This window comes from Myxine glutinosa, chromosome 1, assembly GCF_964187855.1.
Source record: "Myxine glutinosa chromosome 1, kmMyxGlut1.1, whole genome shotgun sequence".
NCBI lineage: Eukaryota > Metazoa > Chordata > Myxini > Myxiniformes > Myxinidae > Myxine > Myxine glutinosa.
Window position 1 is genome coordinate 208,621,322 of NC_136261.1, and position 6,873 is coordinate 208,628,194.

At 42.4% G+C, this 6,873-nt stretch overlaps 1 long non-coding RNA gene across 1 annotated transcript; it reads right to left on the minus strand.

Annotated features, from left to right (window-relative positions):
- Positions 1-1,264: 1,264 nt before the first annotated feature.
- Positions 1,265-4,983, minus strand: LOC144889775 (uncharacterized). Its single transcript, XR_013622061.1, has 3 exons — positions 4,917-4,983; positions 4,524-4,616; positions 1,265-1,392 (listed from the first exon to the last, which is right to left on the minus strand). It is a non-coding gene; the product is annotated as an uncharacterized LOC144889775 (long non-coding RNA).
- Between the last annotated feature and the right edge of the window lie 1,890 nt (positions 4,984-6,873).

A 6,873-nucleotide genomic window follows, 5' to 3' on the forward strand; every position in this document is an offset into this window, starting at 1 on the left:
ATGTTGTTTCTTATAATGAACGTTGTACTGTGTTGGACATTGTATTATGAATACTGGTGGGGTCACACGTGGGAATCCCACGGGCATGGAGGTGTATCGTTGCGATCGGTTCAGCCGTTTTTGCGGTACCTGGGAGCGGACGGACAGACAGACAGACGGACGGACATTTGGTGAATTATAGTAAGATGGATGATCGATTTGTGCAATTAATGATTTGTCGAAGTCATGATGATCGTCAAGATATATGTTTCATGACCTAACGTCAATAGAAGTTTCATCACCTAATGTTTCATGACCTAATGTAAAATGCCTTTTTTGTTTGGTATTTTTCAGATCGAATAAACGTGATGTATGCAGTTTGAAGCAGGATTGCTTGTGTCATTATGTTTATGGCTTCAATCAGTTTCACCGCAATGGCTGCCACAGGACAAATGTGCAATGGCCCAATAGCCAACAATATTCCCTCGGGATATATTTAATATTCCTTACATCATGCCAAGTGGCTTGGTTTTATCATCAAAGGCACAATTTTGTCATCTATCTGCTGTACTCTTTATTGAAGTAATCCATGTACTGTATGCACATGCAAGAAGAGGCTTGCCATTGGAATTGTTGTTTGCAGATAACCTTATGATTACAGCTGCCACTGCAGAGGAACTGTATGCCAGTTTGGTGAGGTATCAAAAAAGTGTAGAGTCAACATTCCTCCAGAAATCATAGCAGTGATTATCTTTGAGTAATCCCAACCATCAATCATATCATCTTTCCCTATTATACAATGAATGATAGAAGGGATGAGGAAAAGGTTGAGGTGATGTGGCCGTGTGGGCATGTGTGATGATGAAGGAGGAGAACCTAGTAAGTGTCACAGACCAAATAATGTAAGGAAAGTGGAGTAGAAGTCGGCGAAAGACATGATGTGATGTAGTTCTGCGGTCGGACGTCACAGTTGGTACAGAAACAGCCACGTTGGCAGCATCACTTGCTGTCGTGAGCGTTGGATCAGTGAATACCATGGGCTTCTAGGAAAGGTCAAAGATGATACGCGCTGCATGTAGATGGAGGATGGATGTGCCTTTAGAGGTTGTGGGGATCATGGTGGAAATAATGATGGATGGAGATCAGAGTTTGGATTAGTAAAAAAAAATCACCATCATGTACATCATAAATATAAGAATGCAGTGTATGTACGTAGAGCGGTCTGGTTTGCACAGTAATCGGTTTGCTTGGTTCCTTTGAGTCAGGCAGGTATGGAATGAGTGAAGGCAAAGTGGATGGCAAAGATGATGTAAGTACGTACAAAGTAATCCACCAATTTTAGTGGCACAGGCATGATGGACCCAGAGTCATCTTGCTGGATGTTTTTATTTGCTCTCATCGGATGACGACCACCTGTTTGCAGGGGTGAGTTGAGGTAAAATAACCACTTAAAAGAAGAGCAATAGCCAGCTATATCTTGTCTAGCAGACGGGCATGCACCGCATGACTAAACAACACATTTGTAATGCAAAAATCAGACAATGTTTTGCTTTAAGAAAAAAAACATTTATCTGCATTCCAGTGTTTTAAAGGTGAAATATTCTGTAAAGAATTGTGCAAATGTCCCTTATGAGGTCATCTACACACAGTCATGTGATCTAATTATGTATGTATGAGTGGAACAACTCAAAAAGCAGACAACCCTTTCAGCATACATTGTGACTTGCCGAATAGCATAATGTTCAAAATAATCCAGATAAACCGATGTGTGTGGTGTTCCCATCCAAGAACATCGCTCGTGATCCTTTGAGCGGGGGGCCAAATCCCAAATGCATTTTTTATTTTTCACACTCACCCCTGTAATGTCATCCAAGGCAAAAACACCGATCTCTCCATCCTCCCAGTGATCTTCGTTTGTATGCAACCCAAGGCTGCAGGGCAGCATCATTGCCTGAGGGTGCAATAGCTCGCCTACTCTTCGCGAAGGACACTGCGGGATCTTCAATGTCAACCAATAAATGGTGGCAGATGTGATGCCAGTTCAATGTCCATCCAAGGGCCGGCACACACATTGATGTATCGTCCTGCCCATGAAACGCCAAAATGCCATTTCATAGCTGGGTCGAAATTGGTGGTCTTTCTGTCTTCTACCGACTCCTATCTGGCCGAGCCCCCCCCCCCCACCCCAGCCCTGTCTGTGCTCTGTCCCCCAAAATACTCCTCCAGGTCGCACAAGATCTGCCAGCAACCCTCTTCTGGTGAAACTGCCAAAATCAAGACTCTCTGCTCAACTTCACTCTTTCATTGCTCTTTTCTCCCACCTCTGGAACAAACTCCCTCACTCTCTTCAATCCCACTCCTCCCTCCAGGTCTTCAAAACAGCTGTTCACCACCATCTCTTATCTTCCCCCATCCAAAACCTTGATCTTTTCTACCCCAGTTAATTCACCCCAGATCCACTTTAATGAAATACAAACTTCTTTCCTGCAAGTCCGAGCTCTGTCCATGTGTGTTTCACACTCCACCCCCTTCCCATGCCTCCTCTCTCCAAGCCCTCTCCCTCCCACAGATCTCCCGATGTCCCTGCTCTCAAATGTTGTACTTGTGTGCTTCCCCGTCTTTCCCCATCTTGTCTCCCACTCCCTTTATTTCGTCTTACAGTCACATAAAAAAGTAAGTAGACCCCATGTAAAGTTTTGACTTTTTCAACACATTTCAACATACAGCTATTTGATCTTCATTTCTACAATATTGATAGATAAAGGTGATATAATATAACAAATATCATGAAACATTTACATTTTGTAGTCCATTGTATGATTTAAATAAACATGAATGCAAATTTCGCATGTGGAAAAAGTAAGTACACCCCTACATTTATCACGACTTCAAATACCTAAAATTAGAATCAGGTGCACCAGCTCAGGTGCAAATGATTAGAACATCGTTAGAGAGGATCTTGGAGGAACCTGTCTTATTTAAACCTCAGACATTTAGTTTGGTTTGCTCTTTGTTGTTGAAGTGTGCGGCATCACCATGCCTAGATCAAAAGAGCTCTCTGAGGCCTTCAGAAAGAAGGTTATATATTCCTACGAGTCTGGGAAGGGATTTAAAAAGATCTCCAAACAATTTGAAATCAATCGTTCGACTGTCCGGAAGATCATCGACAAGTGGAGAAGATTCCAAACAACTGCCAACTTGTTCAGGCCAGGCCGCCCCAGCAAATTCAGCCCGAGAGCAGACCGCAAGATGCTGAAAGAAGTCTCGAAGAACCCCAGAATGTCATCACGGGACCTACAGGTAGCTTTTGCCACTGTTGATGTCAAAGTGCACGAGTCTACCATTAGAAGGAGGCTGCACAAATTTGATCTACATGGGAGGTGTGCCAGGAGGAACCCTTTGCTGTCCAGAAAGAACATCAGGGCAAGACTAGAGTTTGCCAATGAACACCTAGGCAAAGACCAGCACTTCTGGAACAATGTGCTCTGGACAGATGAGTCAAAGGTGGAGCTATTTGGCCACAGTACCAGAAGACATGTTTGGCGAAAACCAAAGACAGCATTTGACCACAAGAACCTGATACCAACTGTAAAGCATGGTGGTGGAAATATTATGGTTTGGAGCAGCTTTGCTGCATCAGGGTCTGGGCAGCTCACCATCATAGAATCCACTATGAATTCTTCATTGTACCAGAGGGTGCTTCAGGATAATGTGAGGCCATCTTTTGTAAAGTTGAAGCTCAACCAAAGGTGGACCTTGCAACATGACAATGACCCTAAGCATACCAGTAAATCCACCAAGGAATGGCTGAAAAGAAAGAAATGGAGGGTTCTGGAATGGCCAAGTCAAAGCCCGGATCTAAATCCCATCGATATGTTGTGGGGGGATTTGAAACGAGCTGTGCATGCAAGAAACCCCTCAAACATCGCACAGCTGAAAGAATTGTGCATGGAGGAGTGGGCAAAAATTTATCCGAGTCAATGTCAGAGACTGGGAGACAGTTATAAGAAACGCCTACTTGAGGTTGTTTCTGCCAAAGGGGGCAATACCACCTATTAGAGCCAAGGGGGTACAAAGGTACTTACTTTTTCCAGATGCGAAATTTGCATTTATGTTTATTTAAATTATACAATGGACGACAAAATGTAAATGTTTCATGATATTTGTTATATTATATCACCTTTATCTATCAATATTGTTGAAATGAAGATCAAATAGCAGTATGTTGAAATATGTTGAAAAAGCCAAAACTGTACATGGGGTGTACTTACTTTTTCACATGACTGTATGTGTCCGTTTCTTTTTTTTGTCATTAATGTTAGCTCTTACACGAGCCTCAATCTTGTATACCAAGAAAGAAAAAAATTCAAACCCAGGCTAGACAGCTTAAAATGAGTGTGCACACCAGTGAAATATGTGTAATACGAACTCCTCCATGTAAGCCTTAGATAAATTAAGAATAAAAATTGTGATAATGTCATTCACGAAAGAAAGAATAGAAATCAATAGAGAGTGTACAAGTGGGTGTAAGAAATGAACGGTACCTCCAGATGAACAGTTGTGGATCAGGGCTGCCGGTTTGAGTTTAAAGTTGGATTTTGCCAGAGTGGAGTGGTTCATAACACCGATGTTGCAGTCTTTGGGACGGGGTTGAACAAAAATGGAGAAAACTATGTCATCGACGAGAAATTGCACAGCGACCAGAGACACATTCTCTTCAAAAATGTATTCGTCTTTGGAGCCAATGTTTCCTCATCAACATATTTTCAACACGATCTTGAGAAAGCGTTGAAATGAGAAAACAAAGAGAAATTTTAGGCCCGCAAAAGAAAACGTCAAAAGGGTTTGAGATTATTTTTAAGGAATAAATGATATAAAGTGCAACCTGATGGCTGTTTTTTCCTTTTTTTCTGAATGCAAATAACTCGATACGATACCTGGTTGAGCTGGGGTACTCAGCAGACAGGGTGCATCCGTTTCCAAAGGTGGTGGGCTGTGCACCAACTGCAAAGACACGCACACAACTCACGACACTGCACAACTTTCTTGGCATGTTTTTTTTTTTTAGCTCATCTGGAACGTAGTTCCGGTCAGCCTATGCGATGGCGGTCGTCCATCCGTCAGTCCGTAAACACTTGCAACTTCTTCTCCAAAACTGCTGTTGTGATTGTGACGAAACTTGGCACAAATGATATTTCGGATGCTGCAACTCAAGTTTGTCGAGGTCTTCGGGGGACTACCGTGATCAAAGTGGAACCAAGTTTGACCCCTCCATCCCCTAAAATAGGAATTTGCTTTTTCCTCTGAAACTACACATACTATTTCGATGAAACTTGATCACAACCTTCATCACCCGTGATGTATCAAAGCTTGTTCACGGAATTAAAAAAAAAAAATCAGGCCCTAAGGTAGTCATGGAGGGAAGGAGGGGAGGGAGGGTTAACCCCCTAAAATAGGTATTTTTTTTTGTTTGCTTGTTTGAAGTCTTATGATTACTTTAGTATATGATTGTACATGCTGCCCTGTCTCCAAGCAACCATTGAAATTGGCTTAAAATACTGTGATACTGTTTAAAATACCTTTAGTCAGTGTAGAATACTGTCTTTTTCTACCAGGTGAGTGCCATGGGGGTATTGCCCCTATTTAAAAAAAAATCTACATTGATTTATATTGTATATTGGTCCACAGACCATCATGCACTTGCAGAAAAGTATGTACAATTTTGTAGACAAACTGAATGGAACACAGCTAGAATGGGAAGGGGAAAAGCGGGGACGAAACAGGAAAGGAACAAACTAACCGGCAACTAACAGACAAAAAGAGGTGAGGGAGACGGGGAAATATTATTACCTCCGCGACCAAAGGTTGATGGAGGTTATGTTTTCACCTCTGTCTGTCTGTCTGTTTGTGAACAAGTATCTCAAAAAACGTTGTGGCCGGATTCGGACGAAATCTGGCAGAGAGGTAGCGTATGTGACAAGGATGAAATGATTAGATTTTGGTGAAGATTCGGATCCGGCTACTACAATTTTTTATGTGATTCTTCACCATTGGGAGATTGGGCCAAAAATGATACATAGCAGGATATCTCAAAAAGTTATCGACGGATTTGGACGAACCTTGGTAGACAGGTTGTGTGTGTGACGAGGACTAATCGATTCCATTTTGGTGAATATCTGAAAATGGATTCGGATATGAAAATTATTTAATTTTTCTAAGTGATGCTTCACCATTGATAGATCGGGCTAAAACTGATATATAACCTGATATTTAAAAAAGTTATGGACGAGTTATGAATAAACTTGGAGGAACGAGTTGGTTAGGTGACAAGAACAAGCCGATTAGATTTTGGTTCAGGTCCGAATCCAGATCCGGCCTATCAGTGGGATACAAAACGTAAACTGTTCACCAGGCGGAGGTATGCTCGCTACCAGGTGCTGTGCTAGTTATATCATATAATCATAGATAATTGAATGAAATATGAATGAATGATCGTTTTGACGCCATTTTCCCCCGCGAGAGCGGGGGTTAGCCTTGCGGGCCCCATGACCTCATGGTTCCCTGTTTGAGGCAATGTTTTTTTATGGCAGGATGCCCTTCCTGACGCCAACCCTTAGTCGCCTCTTACGATGCGCAGGTATATGGTGTACCTATTCTAAATCGGGGTACACACCGTGATCATTCATCCCAGCAAGCTGGTACTCAATTTGCCGACCTCGGAAGGATGACAGGCTGAGTCAACCCCCCTGACGTTAATTCAGCGACAGATCGGGATTCGAATCCAGGATCCCATGATCCCAAGCCTGCACCCGAACCGATAAGGCAACACCAAGCTTAGAGATAATTATGCGATAGATAATTCTGTCGACACGATATCGATAATATACGATATCA